This window comes from Rhopalosiphum padi, chromosome 2 (genome assembly GCF_020882245.1).
Source record: "Rhopalosiphum padi isolate XX-2018 chromosome 2, ASM2088224v1, whole genome shotgun sequence".
In the NCBI taxonomy this organism is placed as follows: Eukaryota; Metazoa; Arthropoda; class Insecta; order Hemiptera; family Aphididae; genus Rhopalosiphum; species Rhopalosiphum padi.
Window position 1 is genome coordinate 44,673,740 of NC_083598.1, and position 17,208 is coordinate 44,690,947.

A 17,208-nucleotide genomic window follows, 5' to 3' on the forward strand; every position below is an offset into this window, starting at 1 on the left:
GTATACCATATCAGAATATTTTGATATTTACACAGTGGAGGAATTTATTGATTTTAAAATTTATTGGAAACTGTTTTTTTTAATAAATACTATGAGAGACTAGAGAGAGATAAAGCACGATAGTAATATAGCGATAAATTCGCGGAATTATAAAGTGGATATTTGATTAAACATGCAAAATACAGTTTATTTAGGTGTGATAAAAATTATTAGTTACATTATGAACATATCGAATTACTAATTAATAAATAGTATTTTATTTTTATTTACTTTTTGAAAAAAATTGTCACTCTTTTATTAATTTAAAATTCAAATAGGTTCCTATTTTCCTAACACTATGTTTTAAAATATTGTGCTAATATTTTTATGTATAGATAAACATCAAATGTGAAGTAAATTTACAAATTTGACTCAACATTATCGGTTTGCTTGATTTGTAATTACTTTCGTACATATACATATACATTATATTAAAAACCGTCACAAAAATGTAAGCTCAAAATTTATTTGTTACATTGTACACTAATAATTGATAATATACATGATAGGAAAATAATATGATTTGATTACCCTTAACACATATATCTATTTTAGTAATAAAATAAAAAATAAAAATTGAGCACAATATTAAACAAAAATATTTCAATTTGAACGTCCTAGCTGACAAAACTGAATACGCACCGATGATTTTACGTATTCATTGATGTAGTTCGACGAGAATTAATATATTAATCTTATCTATTTTAAATAATAAACGCAATTTTAGTGACAAACAATAATAAATATTACAGATGTTACAATTAATACTAAAGATACTAATTCTTATTCTAAGTACAATACATTGATCAATAATATCAAATGATAAATTAATACATTTAAAAACCAGATTATTAAATTCCATGCTATATTTTTTATTTTTGTTTTCTATTTATTAACTTATATAATTTAAATAAGTATATTTGTCTTCTATCTTGTTATGTTAAAATTTATTTAAAATTTAAAATTTCAATTTTTCTTCATAAGACCTGTTAGTAAAGTGTTACATAAAGAAAAAAAAATCAATTAGTATTTAGTATAGAAACTTATACTAGTTTACACTATATACGAATACGTCAAATCGAATTATTTTCACTAATTTATATCTTTTCGTGCCACTACTGTATGATTTTGAACTTCTCGGACAACTACCGTTAATCGATCTTCGTGTATAATAAAAAAATTACGATAACCGGCTCATTTAGATAATATCATAATATTTCTTGCTCGGTATACATAATATTATTCATACAGCGATACATATTATATATACGCGATAATACCGTAATAATAATGGTACGATGACCGGATGAATGCGAAAGTGGTTCGGCGACCCACACGATCTGGTTCGCCCTGAGGGTTGTATTATAGGTACGCACTTGCAGTTACAACAAGAGGAATTCGTGAGAAAGTGAAAACACCGCCACCGATACACATTTAAATACCTGCAGCGTGTGATTAATTAACGAAAATCGAAAATTTAATGTTTACAGTATAGTATGACGTTCACATACGTGCCGCCAAAGCCGTTTAATTTGCTAATATTATGCTGATAAATAAAAATAATATTATATTATTATTACATAATTATATTTCCGCACGAGTGTTATACTCGTATATTATTTTAAAACACATTATTATGATATGTTTTCAAAATGTATAGAAAGAAAATTTTTTAAAACAAACCGATATAAAAGTGGTCTATATATAGACAGTCGTTATTGTGATATGTTAAATCATAAATTACTACCTAATTGATATATAAACGAGAAAATAATAATTTGTTGTCAACCTTTCATCAACCGTTTTAAAATGTATATATATATATGATAATATGGAACGGGATTCGTCCTAATTCATAAACGAATACCTAGTTAACGTTTGTCGTGATAATTATGTTCCTTATTCGTCTCTGTGAGATAATACACATTATTTAATTCGTAATCTTAAACCGTTTCATTTTCAAACTGTTAGATTGCCGTATGTAACTTTCGAAAATTAACTAAAATCGGTAACACGTAATGGTAAGTTATTTTTTGAGTAATGACCATGTGAGCGAACTCATTATAACGTGCTTTCAAAACCTTTTAACCAAAATACATTACATATATACAGTGTACAATATTAAATAGATTTATATGTTTATATATATACATATGTTATATGCGTGCATTATATTGATCGAACCATCATGTAAATTTACATCAATAAGAATGTGCATTATCATGGTACGTTGTGCATTAAACTCGTTTCATTATTCTATTTTAAAATATCATCGGTAAAATGTAAATATATTATAGGTAGGCAATAGTTATAGGTGGTACAACTCATAATATATAATAATACGAGCCTATATCTATAATAGTATGTTACACGCTTTTATGCCGATTGCTACAGCATCTGATGGGCCATTAAAATATACGTTTGTTCATGGTTGAAATTGAACAAAGAGAAAATGTCCTGCTAGAAAACACGACTCGTTTATAGGAGCCGCACCTTTGTCGCGGCGGACTTCTATTGACTTTTTAAAATGCAAAGAGGCGCAGCGCGTATATGTTTATGTATAGTAACATAGTCCTTTCGCTGTGTTTGCAGGTACAGGACCAGTCCTCGAATCAACGGGAGAGCAATAATACTATGCGTGCAGATAACAGATAGTAAGAATGCAATGTGCCTATCTATAATACAGTGATCGTGTTTAAATATTAATATCTAATAAGGCCATGGAACTATATGCAGGCGAAAAAACTACACTAATTTTATGGAAATTGGAAATACTTTTTTTTAACTTGTTTAGTGATGTTTGTTCCGTCATTTTTTTCACCTGAAAATATGATTTACTATTTCGAACCGCAATAAAGCCTATTTTTATGATTAAATATTAGTATTTTCAAAGACGATTAGAAATCTGTATCTATAATTTCAATCAGTCCAAAATATACATTAATAGTACGTTGTAGTTTTACAAATTAGTCATAGCCGGAAACTGATTTTACATACGCGAAATCGTTGACTTACTTGCCTCATTTTTATAATTCAAAATAAAAAATGTCGATTGTCGACTTGTCGATTATTGTTCCCATTAGAATTTAGTTTTTATGTCAATAGTCTTTAAGAATAAGCAGAATAAGTATTCGATAAGAAATCATATTTTTATCTCCAGCTAAGTATCAAGAAAATTGTTGGTTCACGTCAAATGTATAGTTCACAATCAGTTAATCAAATAAACATTTGTACGAACACTACGAACATACAATATTAATTCCTAACCAACCTTTGTAAATTCGTCATTTTATAACGATTACTTTTAAGTGCTGTTGATTATCGATGAAGCCATGCGGAAGTTGGTTTAACGAGATTTATGAGTAAGCGGCAGTAAGCCTCATATTATATAACTCAAGGATATATTTTATTCGCATCATGGACGTTATTGTTGACGCCGTTTATAAAATGATTAACAAACTAAAGTATGTCTAATTGATTTCAAAATTAACAGTTAAAAATACATCATGCCTTGTATAATGTTTGGACGTGAGGTTCTGCAACAGATAATATTATAGTATCATGTATTAAGTAATAATGTTTACATTGCGGTTTACAATAAATAATAAATATAGTATACATCACCCGTGTGATTCGCTCAATAAATTATTAGTTGTTACTTATAACTTAAGTATTATTTTATTACTTTTAACACTAGTCACTAACGTCATATAGTTTGTCTTTATATCGTTTTCAACAATTCCAGGAATAAATTACAAAAAAAGTTAAAAACATTTTTTATGTTATTATCAGCCTTATACTATATTATTTTTATTTTTATGATAATTATAAATTGGTTTAAGGCTGAAATAGTTTTTCTCGACAACATAAATATATATTTAACGTTTAGACAACTATACGACACCACATCGTATTTACACATATTTTGGAATTTGTGATAAATAAAACGATTATTACTTTTAACCGGGTGAGGCATTTATAGGAATGGTTAGTGCTTTGCTGTTGTCGGGGATATGAGGGACGTATATCAAAATTGCACCCCGCAGTGTACCACATATAAATGGACACCTGCTTTTAAATCTTTATACTGTATTTGTATATATTATAAAGACTATAAAGATTTATCGAAATGTACGTGTCGGTATACAGAGTGATTGAATTATTCACCAAGAATTTCTCATTTTTTTCTTTTGAAACTTTTAAATATAATTAAAAACTATATTTCTAAATAATTAGATTTTTACATAATTTAAGGAAATTACCTTTTGTTTAAATGAGAATCACCATTTTCCCTCATATATTTTTAACCAGATGACTTTCAAAAAAATTGTATTTATCCAAACGAAATTTAAACGAGTAGTTATTGAGTTATATAACTGTGTACTAAGGATAAAAGGTTCTGGGTAATGTGGTTGGAAAATGTATAGGGACTATGATGATTTGAACATTTTTAGTAATATATTAATTATTAACCTATCAACATTTTGTAATATGTAAACATTTGCCGAAAATAGTAAATACTAAATCTAACATTACATATTATATTTTATATTTTTGTAACTTTTAAAGACTATCATTCTTAGTGGGTCTATATATTTTAATAACCCAGAAACTATTCAGTAACATTTTGATTCAGATACTTTAGCATTTTCAAATAAACCATCTGCTAAATACCTTATTGCTAAAGAAGTTCGCTCGTTTGAAAAAAAAATAATTTTGTATCGTCACGAGACACCACTAAAATGGTATAAAAAATCTGAATAATTGATAATATAATCTAAGTAAACTTGAAAATTCCAAAAATTTAATTTTAATAAATTAGGTAATTATATTAATACAAAAATTAGAATGAGCATGGACGATGAAACACCTTATATAAACACTTAAATAATTGAATCAGTTAACACATATATCTATAATATTAAAAGATTTTTAGTAATGCCTATTGAAAGATACTATATGATTTACACATGCCAAAACACAAGATTTATTACGCACCTAGATATAAAGGTGGCATTAAAATAATTGTCTATCGTGTTTTTTTACCTGTACTAGTTATACTATGTGTACATTTTTTGAAAATCGTCGAACGTATACCTATGTCATCAACATATATTTTTACCAGCTTGATAATTATTTTACTATACGTTACAATTAATATTACAATATATATATGCGATAGTTATAGAATTTTATGGATCTAAAATCAAGACTATTTATTTTCACGCCGTACAATAAAAGAAAAACGGGAAAAAAAAGAGTGACAACTCTTATGGCCACGTACAGGTAGTAGGTCATGGTTTTCACGTGCACAGACATTATAATTTTACCCCAAAAAAAAGAAAAAAAAATGAAAACCGCGATTCGGTACAAATTTGTGTGAACCTATATTAGCTGATGTATATTGTGATTTGTGGTTATCAAAAAAGTGTGCTTTCTATCGGGATTTTGTTCGCATATATACTTAGATTAATGGGCACTTACGTGTGCACCGCGCAACGTTTATAATAAAATAAAAAAAAATACCTAATGATAATAATAGTATAAGTACTACACGCTCATCGAGCTCGTAAACGGCGTATACCTATGCGATGGCGTCCATCTATTGTATACTTGCATGGAGTTTTCGAGATCGACCACAACGGTGGCGAATATGCGACTATATAATATTATAACACTGTCTCGCGGCGGTCACTGTCACACGCGATCGGCCGTGCGAGCTATAATGCTATACATATATGTTATATCTCTATATTAAAATATTATGTATGGAAGAGGTACCTTTACACGTTATACTTATATTTTGCGCGCGTAATTAGGTCGGAGAATCGAAACCGACGTCGGTCGGTCGTGTGTATAATGTACACTCTGTCGTGTGTTCAACGTTATAAATTATTATCATTGTTATTGTCGTCGTGGTTGTTATTGTTTGTTATTATTATTAACATTATTATGCTATCTGCACGCCCATCACAGTTTATAGTAAGGTTACCCCCTCTCCCTGACACGCGTTGGAATGTGTCGTCTATTCAATTTTGAAGTGTATATACCTAGTGTATATATATATAATACACCGGTGGATGACTGACCTGATATATTATAATGTGTCGCGAAAATATGATGAACAATTTCTTCTGCAAGAACTAAAAAACAATTGATTTCGTTTCAAAACGAGATAATAAATTATGATAATGGGCGTATGGAAAAATATTTTAATGTTATATATATATGATTCATAGCCTATATTATAGTAAATTCGTGTGAGGTCAGGAAAACAAAAGTTTTAGAAATCATTAAAATTAAAATGTGCCAACTACATTTTTGGAGACGTCAATATATTATTTTAATCGCGTGACTAGTTCTACGATGTACAAATTCTGTTTCCTTGATTTACGTGGGTATTATATGACTACCTATATTATTTGTGTGTTTCAAAATTTACTGGTCAACAGAAGGTTAATAAAAAAATGATTATATTAAATTTTTTAAATTTTAAAAACGTCAATAGGAATTCAAATGCACCTACCTATCTACGCCTAAACTATAAACTACACACGTCATATTAGTTGTATACTTATTTACGTACAGACACGTACAGTAACACCCGGCTACCGTAAAATAATATGATATATTAATTACAAGTTGTAACATTGGGAAACTATACTCTTGAAATTTGATAATTTTGTTTTATTTATTATTCCGAGCAAACAAAACAATTGTCTTCTCGTATTTTATTGACACAAGTTTTTTTCGCAATTTACGGAGAGTTGAACGTCCGCAGCAGCGATGTCGCGTATATACAGTTACCACGGCATCATCACGCGTATTATCTTGATCATCTTAAGTGTGCTTAACAGTAAACAATGTTAATCATTTAAACTCCATATTTATATTATATTATACCTACATAAGACATAAACATATTAAGCTCATTTTCATAAGTTATTAAACATATAAAAAACAAATACTACTGTAGAGATCTCGAAGAAAATTAACAAAACTACATAATATCAATTTGTGTGCGACTATCAAAGTCTCCACGAAATCAAATTTCAATACTATCCAGAAAACAATTTTATTTTCAATATATAGTCTACTAACCAGCAGTGGCCGATTCAAGATGTCGATCACACTTAACTGTTACAAACCTCCAAAAAAAAAAAAATCAAGATTAACTTGTACAGTGTTATAGCTAAAAATAGTGATTATTTTAAACAAATATAACTTGCATGCAATTCAAATAGTTTCTTTTAAATTACGTAAGTAATACGATATATTTGTACACTACGCATATATTTTTGTATATCATTGTTTCTGTAAATTTTCGATGAGTAACGTCATGCGTTCTTCTTCCGAGCTCATCAGCGTTTTAATGAACGTTCTCCAACAAGAATATTAACTGTTTTTCATTATTATTAATTGTAAACATTTACTTTCACTCTCATCGTCTATAACAACAATGAATGTATTATAATAGTTCGGAAGTGTTTTAATATCCGCTCGTTCCGATGAGCCCCGGTCTAGCGCGCGTCTTCAAAACGGAACAAACGAAAAAAATTGAATTTCACACGATAAATAATATAATATATATTTTCAGCTGATTGAGGATAAGATTTTGATATTTATAGTTTCCGGTTTCCATTATTTTAGTGTTGCGGTTTAGGTATACCTTTACACTTTATAATAATGCTATAGATACCGGAATAACATCATGTTTGCGTATTATTAGTAATAATGTCATTATGTTATAATTTTAAGAAGAAATTGTTGGTCATTATTAGTAAAACAGTTTAAAAGAAAAACAAAATATCGCATTATAATAGAGATTGCATTTTTTTTCTAGACAATGTCTTCAGCGTACCTAATCATTATATTATAATATTATGTGTATACCAACATATAGTATATAATAATATTCATCGGCCAAAATTCGGATTTTTACTCGTATACTTAGATTTTTGTCGACATCCTGCTGATGGGCATCTTATAGAACATATCTAACATAAAAAAAAATTGAAAACGTTATGTTTAACTATCATCATACTTGCCATCGTGTGTGTGTGTATGTGCATGGGGTGGACTTTAATAGAATGATAAAAAAAAATTTCAAAGATACCGAAGACGGACGTCGCCGTTGCCTACAGTTGGACATGGCGTTATCGGCAGTGACACCTGCTCGCGCACGCGATAAGGTTCACCAGCGACGACGGACAACTCGAGCGGAATGATTCGGTATGCTCCTCCTCATCCCCTCTTACCACAACGATTTGCCAGAAACCAGGGGCGTCGGTGCGGTACCCGACTGCTTATTTTCGACTCTTCCGCAGACTAAACTGCGTCACACATTTCATCGTCAAGTTCACGGCTATATAATGTTTACACGTATATATAGTAAATTATATTTCCACAATGCATTACGAACACCACTATTATAGCTTATGCATCTATGTAGTGTGACTAATTCATTAGTTAATTCATGAATTGAAAACGTTTTCGACAATTTGTAATTTGATTTTATAAAATATAAATTATGGAAATAGAATTATTGTACGTGTGCGCGAATGCGAGAGAGGTCGAAAAAATTAGGCATCTACGAGCTACGACAACGACAATATATTATTATATTACATAAATTCACTTTGTATTTTTTTTATGGTTTTCATATCATGGTTATACAAAATTATTAACCACAAAATGATTTTAACTTAAATCGTTATCAATTTCTATATTCAGTAAGGTATTTTTAAATTCGACAATTGTTTTTAATTTTTGTTTACATTTTATAAATTATTTTCATTTAAAAAAGTTGAAACTTCTTTAATTCTCAAATTTTTATTGATATTTTTACAAACTTAGCAGCTGGCACGGTACTGAAACCTTACACGAAACACATGTGTGGTGATAAGAACATTATATCCACGGTGTAGATAGAAGAAATAATACGTCTTGTGTAATGGGTCATTATTATTCATATTATTATCGTATGATGTCGATGTTTGCAGGATGAAATTTCACGCTACGGACCGCACCAGTTATGGTTAGATGTATTTTAAATTTTAATTATATAGAACCTTTTAATTAAACGTTACGGATTTTCGTTTTCAATGAAACATAATACTATCATTTGGCAAAGAGAAATCTTACATAATATAAAATTTAAATTTATACCTAATCTATACTTTTGATAGTCGATTTCGTTTCACCAACCTAGTAATAATAATAATAACAATAATCATATTACTAATAATTAATAATAATCTAAATTGCGCTAATACCTACGATTTCAAAATAATAGATCTCTCTTAGAATATAATTTCAATTTTCTAGATTTCGTTTCAAGACACCGCTGTAATACGATCTACTAGGTATACGAACTACAAAGTGGTGTAATCACATGAGATATACTTACACGAATGTAATACATAATAGTTATATATATATAGTGTATATGCACCCATTATAGTTTTTCATTTATTCCTTTCACTTTTTATTATGGCCAATTCTAACTTGTAAGCATATAAGCTTACCATCTGTACCTCCGTTTGTTTAAGTTTGTGTAGTAATAAAATATGTTATGTTTGTCCACTAATACCGTCTTTAATATAAGAATTTATAGTATACACATGAATTACAAATGCAATAAATGTGTCATAAATTAATAGTGTATAAAAATAAGAACGCATATGCTTAACATAAGTAAGCACTATGAGAAACATTTTGTGTTCGCTAAAAAATATTTAATGAAACTATCATTATTTTTGATTACATTACCTGATATATAGACATACCGTTAAATGTAATTTCTAACCTTTTGAGAGTTCCTAATGCTGTTTAATTGTAAAATGTAATAATATAGTTTCTCTAGTTCAAACTAAAGTACCTAGTATGATAGAAGATAGAAATATGAAATAATTGTAAATAATTTACTAACTACCATCTTAACTAATACCATATAAGAAATTGAAAAGTTTTTTAATGAAATGAAGTTGTTATATTTAATAAAACAAAATATTTTGAAATATTTTTTATTTTATTATTGTTTTTATAATCAGTAACGATTTTAACCAATTAAATTGGCTTATCCGAAACCACGTATGTGTATGGCGCACGTATTATAGATTCCCACCTGTTTATATACACGATTTTCGTTTTTATTCGTACAATGAATTAATATTACATTGACGAATAAATTTAAATAATAAATTCGCATACTCAACACAATGGTATTCGACGACGATTTCAAAAATCATTCATCCTTGCTGAGGCATCACTGTAGTCAAACGCCCACGACACTACAAAAGGTTGTCGTTGTTTTTAATTCATATCGAATATGCAAAAACAAACTCAAACGTGCTCTAAAGATTATTTTTTCGCCTTATACAAAAGAAGGAAATTATGTTCGCTCATAATGTTCGTGACCTGAATGCCTACGTGCTCCGCGAGATTAGCCAACCACGATTTATATTCCATAAATCGAAATCGTCGTATATCATAATATATATTTTAGGTATACACATCTTATTATATATGCCGTCTGAATATTTTTAAAAAAACATCCATGTATTGATGTATCAATTTTAAAAATTCAGTGTACATCTGGTTTTTTGGCATCAAAATCGAACAATGTTGCAGGTCAAAGATATTTCTGATTTTTTTCATATTGTATAATCTTATAAATAAAATACGATAAAATATTAGAATATAATTATATATATAAATATAACAGGTGTTCAATAAGTTTGTAATCTCATAATTACTGTGAGCATATTTTAATAGCTACATGGATCAATGACAGATAACACTGCTATACATTTTTATAATGCAAAATATTTAATGGCCTCATTAATTATATATCATATTATTTTTTATCAATTCCTATTAGTTTAATGTCCGTTTTCAGACTTATTGAATTATATATTTGTATATAATTTACCTATGGTCAAATGAGTAATTATGATATTAAATTAATTTAACGGGTTTATAATATATTGTATGATACAATATACATTATTTGTGTAGAGTACGTTTAATTGATAGCATAATAATGTACATGTGCCTATTAGTCCTATCAACAATTATAGCCTTTAAAAGTCAGTTTATGAGGTCAAAGAATTTTTTTTTTTTTATTTGTATTGCACTATTTGCACTTTTTATTCGAACATCTATTGAATGTGAATAATGTGATGACAGAGTAGGTTAATGAAATATTGAATACTACTAATGGTAGGACCCAGGGCACTGCAGCACGCATAGTGTAACAGTGCAAATATTATCGCCATGTGTGTTTGCGCGGTTATCGTTTTCGTTAATAAAAAAAAATGGCACTTCTATAGGAATTACCGTGAAAATTACCGTCAGTCACTACAGTTACAATCGTTTTTTGAATACTAAATATTTATGACACAATATATATATATATATATATATGATTATGACCTACGCAGCGTTTCAAATCGCGTTTGTGTGATTACTAATTAGTCATAACAATATGTGTAAGTGAAAAAATATCATTTTTGCCTCCGTATAGGCGTGTACAACCAGGAAACGACTGCCGAAAATCAAGTGCAAACTGCGCGTAAAAAGACACTTTTAGTGGTTTTGAAATGTTTATATACAATAATTCAATGTAATTATTATTTTATAATGCGTTTTATACTTATGATAAAATCGAATCGATAGGTAGTGCAAAATATTATGCAACGAATGGCAACGTTGTTTTTAATAATAACAACAACACAATAGTTCTGTTGGAAGAATTAAATTGTCTTATTTTTTTTAATTCGTTCTTTTAATTAACATAATATATATTAAAACACGGTATATTTACTTCGCAGTGTTTTCGATTAGGTAATACGTCGAATACATGAAAAAAATCACTTGTTTAAAAATGTTTTTACTATCCACCGAAAATAATTTGCTGTGTTGTGTCCTTTTAAGAGGACGCCATACCCGCATGTGTTGTCTCTGTCTAGTAAGACAATTATGTAGTAAACTTACATCATAACAAATTTTCGTTCAGTGGAATACATTTTGTGACGTTAGCTTTAATATTAGAGTAAATTTACCTATTACAAAATTTAAAGGTAAGAATATTATATAGACAATGAAATATGCTTTTAATGATATTATCATTTTAAAGTGAGTTATGAACATTTTAAAGTTGCTATATTTTACATAGCTTTAACTCACATTAAAATAATATCATTAAAAGCATATATCATTTTCTAGATAATATTTTTACCTTTGAATTTTATAATAGGTAAATTTACCCTAATATTAAAGCTAACGTCACAAAATGTATTCTACTGAACGAAAATTTGTTATGATGTACGTTAGTAAGACAGACAACACATGCGGGTATGGCGTCCTCTTAAGAAATATTATTATTAAAGTTGTTACAAATAAGTCGTGCGTACTTGCGGTATTTACGTTTTACGATAATATTGTAATATATTTACTGTTTAGTTTATAAACATTAGCATATTATTATACAGCTCTCGCGTCCTACGTTTGAGTTGTGGAGGGGGGCTGGAAAATAAACAAAACAAATACGAACACTACAGGGTGATAACGAGGCGGCGGGGTAAATCACTATAGAGCGAGCGGTACTGCTGCAGCGTCGTCGTCGAGGATCGCAACCCGTTTGCCTTGGAAGCATTCCGACTCATTTCGCGGGTCGTAATATTATGCGTCTTTGCGTGCGGACACAATGATATGTTGTCTATACCCACACCCGTGATACCTGTGTTATGCGAGCACATGTGTTTGTATAGGATGTCTCAGTAGTGTAATTTGGTTAACAATTTTTTTTCTTATAACGGATATTCAATCCGCTCTTCTGCTGTCCTCAGCGGCCTCATTCCTCTGATATGAAAATGTGTATACAAGGGCTGACACGATTTTTGTTTTAAATATTTTCAACAGAATATTGACAAAATGTCACAACCTAATTACGGTTATACATATTTTGCATATAGTAATATTGTTATAACAATTACGGTTCGCGGTGATAACTTACTATCATCGTGTTTAAAATTTGATTTTGTCGATTTTGATAATCGATTTTTTTGTTTATTTACTAATATTTTTCTTAAATAAATACAACGTAGGACCCCAATGGTATAACACCCCGATTACGCAACTGGGCTGCCTCGTTAAAATCGATAACTGTTTACCAGTTTATACACTTTGGTCATCATTAAATTGAATTGGGAAGCCACAGTTTTATTATACTTTATATAATCCACAGCACAGTACTTGATTCACTTCAACGAACTCAGCGAATTGATGAATTGATGGCGTTTTATAGGTATTAAATAGTATGAGACGTATATCTTATTAAATATTTCAAAAGTACAATATTACTCGTATGACCAATATAAGTATTCAAAATTCAAATATAAATATTGTGATTATTACATTTTAGCTGGATGGAGGTTAGATAGGGAATGTTTACCACCTATGTGCTATTTATAATATTATGCGAACGAACATAATATATATTATGAAAGAAAAAACACGGCAAGACACCCTGTATATTATTAACATTTATTGTATAGGTGGAGGTAGATTTGCTGCAGCTGCGAACCCATTTATTGTTGTTGTCGTTGTTGCCACTGGAGTGTTCCGTTCAAGGTCACATGCTAGCCAGGTATCCTATAGCTGACGACGACAAACCCGCAAGAGGGCTTATGGAAGCGAGCAGCGAGGGACAAAAGCGCCTGTTGTTAGGAACGCCTCTCGACGAGTTTATATTATATTTATTATAATAGAATTTAATCTCATCCGTCGTTAGGTGTGTTGTTATTGTGTATTTCTGCGTGTGTATATTGTGTTTATGTGCGAGTGCATTTGGGTCATCGTCGAGCCGACCGCTTTTTACATCTCGTCGTTTGATATTATATATTATATTGTATAGCACGTCATCGTGAACCCTGATGGCACATGATGTATAATAATATCCACTGTAATATGTTATTAGTTTTGGTTTTTTTTTGGTAGTCTAGTCAGTCTATGTTATATTGCTACACCCGAAGAAGAACGTTTGAAATGTGTACGTATTGTTAAATCTCGAATTTACGAATTGTGTGCAATGTGTAACGAAGCTTCGTACATCTCAATCACCATGGCATTTCAACATTTATTTTGAATTCGTTTTTTGTGCAGGAATAATGTATATATATATATATAGATACGCTTGTTGTTACGACGTGTTTTCAACTGAATTCTAAATCTAGCTAAGCTACAAAAATATAAATTGTACGTGTTTTACAATATGATTCATTATTTAACGTCGAGTTAATATTATGCATGGTTTTTGAATAATAGAATAATAATACAATTATGCAAACAACTTTATCCCAATACGTTGTTATTTATACATGTTACATTCCAACATATTAAACTGTACCTATACCTATATTTATTGTGAAAGTTTAAAAAAAATAGTATATCATGAATTCATGACAATATATGAATGAAAATTTATTTAATGTGAGAAATGTAATATAATATATTGTGATTTTTGTACCTCGCTGTGACATTATCTTAAGCCATTTTAAACGCGGCTGTCACGTTGAAGCGAATCAATTTAATAACTATTTTTCCATTTTATTATTATTAATTTATTTCACATGCCATTGTAAATTATAATTTTTTTTAAAAACGTAATAACCAATGCAATCATATGTCTTTGTCACGCTCTAGTTAGATCGGAAATCTAAAGAAGCCTTTGCCGCCAATTTCTAGATCGTATATTTACGACGCGTGTACATGTATAGATAATATAGATACGCATTCATACTACGGATATGTATATAGGACCCCGGGTCGAATGATTAATCGTCTCGAGATCGCATAATGACCCACACACACACACACGGCTATTGATGTATTACGAGGCAAACGCCATCGTAGCGAACCTTGTTCTGCAAGATTTTATACGCAGTTGCAAAACTAACCAGGATACCGTGGGAACCATTTGTTTTACACCGTACGTATATAAGTGAAAAATAACACAACTTACGGTTCATGTAACTTATACACTAGCGCCTTAACATTCTCAAATTTCTTATGGAAATAGATAATCCATTTTAAACTTTCGTTTTTAATCAAACTTTCCACCATAACGGATTTATTCAATCTACGCAATTTACATAACCAATATTGGCGTCATTATAATACACGATTACAACTACTGTTGTTTACTTATGACTTATATTTATTTTAGTCCAAAATAATAATTATGTGATAATACGTAGTGGATTACACACTATATTGCTATAATCTACGCTATGCTATATCATTCGCGTTTAGAAGAGGCTTTTCAGCGCATAGCTGCAGCTATTTTATGTTTTGGTTAATTTATTATTAACCGAACAGAAAATATTTTCAAAACTATTTTTCCATCACCTAAATAACATGTTAAAAAATTACAAGTCAAATTAAAAATAAATAAGAGTTTCAAATATCGCATATGAATATTAAAAGCATTATATTTAGGCAATGTTTTGATGAAGCGAGTATAATAAGTTTATATCTATATATGTGCCTAAAATTACATATATTTCTCACGTGAGATTACAATAATTATTATTATTGATCGCCAATGTTTATTTTCTAATTTCAAACCAGTCTTTCTAGTGTAAACACCGTTGTAGATTTGAGACTAGTTATCGTTTTCGGTTGGCCTATTAAAGTCGTAGTTGCTGCCTAATCGTGTTAAAGATTTCGTTTTGTCATTTTTATTTTTTTTTACAAATAATATGATATCCTCAAACAATTGAAATGTATTTCATCGTATTTACGCGTCGTCGTCGTTGTTGGCAGTTTATAGCATAACTCATAACAATTAAAATTTCTCAACGTTCATTCCCGGTCGGGTCGTGGACTCGTGGTACACGATACCATCGTGGTCCAGGAAAACAATAGACCGACCCAGTATTATTTCGGTATTGAAATATTACATGGCGTATTGTTTCGGGTGTTGTGAAATTGACGCCGTTGTTTAATTGACCGTCGTGAACTGTACGCGAACAATGGGGGACCCCTCAGCTTATATTATACAGGTACGATCATCGCGCGTGTTGTTTTATGTAAAATTCTATAAATCGGAGATCGTAGTTTTGCATACTTATGAAAACCATATTGTACACAACACATTAGTAGTAGTATAATAGAGGTGTATTAAATATTCGTACGTATACAGTTTACAGCGGTACCTATATAAGCACACGAGTTTTTGGTACACGCACCATTATGCTGTACGACCTTCCAAGGACAGACGTTGATGAGAATTTAATTTTGGCTCACAGTTGTTTTCGTGTAAACATAAAATATTCGTAAAGCTAAACGTATTATCTATTGACATTATTTTCGTATGCATTTTTTTATGTAGTCATTTTTATGTTTGCGACCACGTTTCTATGATTGCACATGACGCATTAAAATTGTTCAATATAAAAAACTAGAAACTAAATTTAAATATATACGGTCGAAGAAAGCGTCTTATAAGCATAAAGAAAAAGTCTGATTGTATTTTTTCATTTATAATAGTTATAAGTGTTATAACAATTGTTTGTATCGGCATAAGTTTAAGGTTATAAATTATGACTTATATAATATACAAAATTGAAGTGTAAGTGTCAAATTAAAAGATATTAAAATATGACTTTTAAGTGCATAAATATTCTTATTTTAGATTTTTTATTTGTGTGGTAATGACTAATGTGAAGTTAACTAAGGTTTGAAAAACTAATTGACTTTCTAAAACTAAAATTAATAATTACTATTTATTCTATAAAGTATAGGTATACATAATGTGTATTGTCAACACATACAACCAATACAATAGAATAGAATTATTGTTTCCTGATATATGAAAAAATGGAGTAATTGAAATTATTGTACAATAAAAATGTGTATAACGGTGTTAAATTAATATTATTGATTTAAAGTATTATTGTTTCAATGCATTTTCTCTGAAGACACTTTTATTGTGACATAAAAAAAATACAATCAACTTATCAAATTCAAAAGAATAGTAGATAAATGTGAATATAATATAATATTTGTGTTTTTTTTCTAACTCCTTTTTCCTAGTAAAAAAATACAATACTTTTGCGAATTATATCATTCGCTTTATACTTAAGTTTTTTTGACAGATGTCAA

General features: G+C 29.5%; 1 protein-coding gene across 5 annotated transcripts in view; it reads left to right on the forward strand.

Annotated features, from left to right (window-relative positions):
• The window catches only part of LOC132920005 (uncharacterized), a 58,696-nt gene that overhangs the window by 17,837 nt on the left and 23,651 nt on the right, over positions 1 to 17,208 (forward strand). For 3 of the 5 annotated variants that reach the window (XR_009660684.1, XM_060981995.1, XM_060981993.1), the window contains one exon: positions 2,632 to 2,693. The exons of the other annotated variants lie outside the window; for them this stretch is intronic. The gene's annotated coding sequence lies outside the window, so the exon portion shown is untranslated. The remainder of the gene's footprint in view (positions 1 to 2,631; positions 2,694 to 17,208) is intronic. 5 annotated transcript variants of the gene reach the window in all.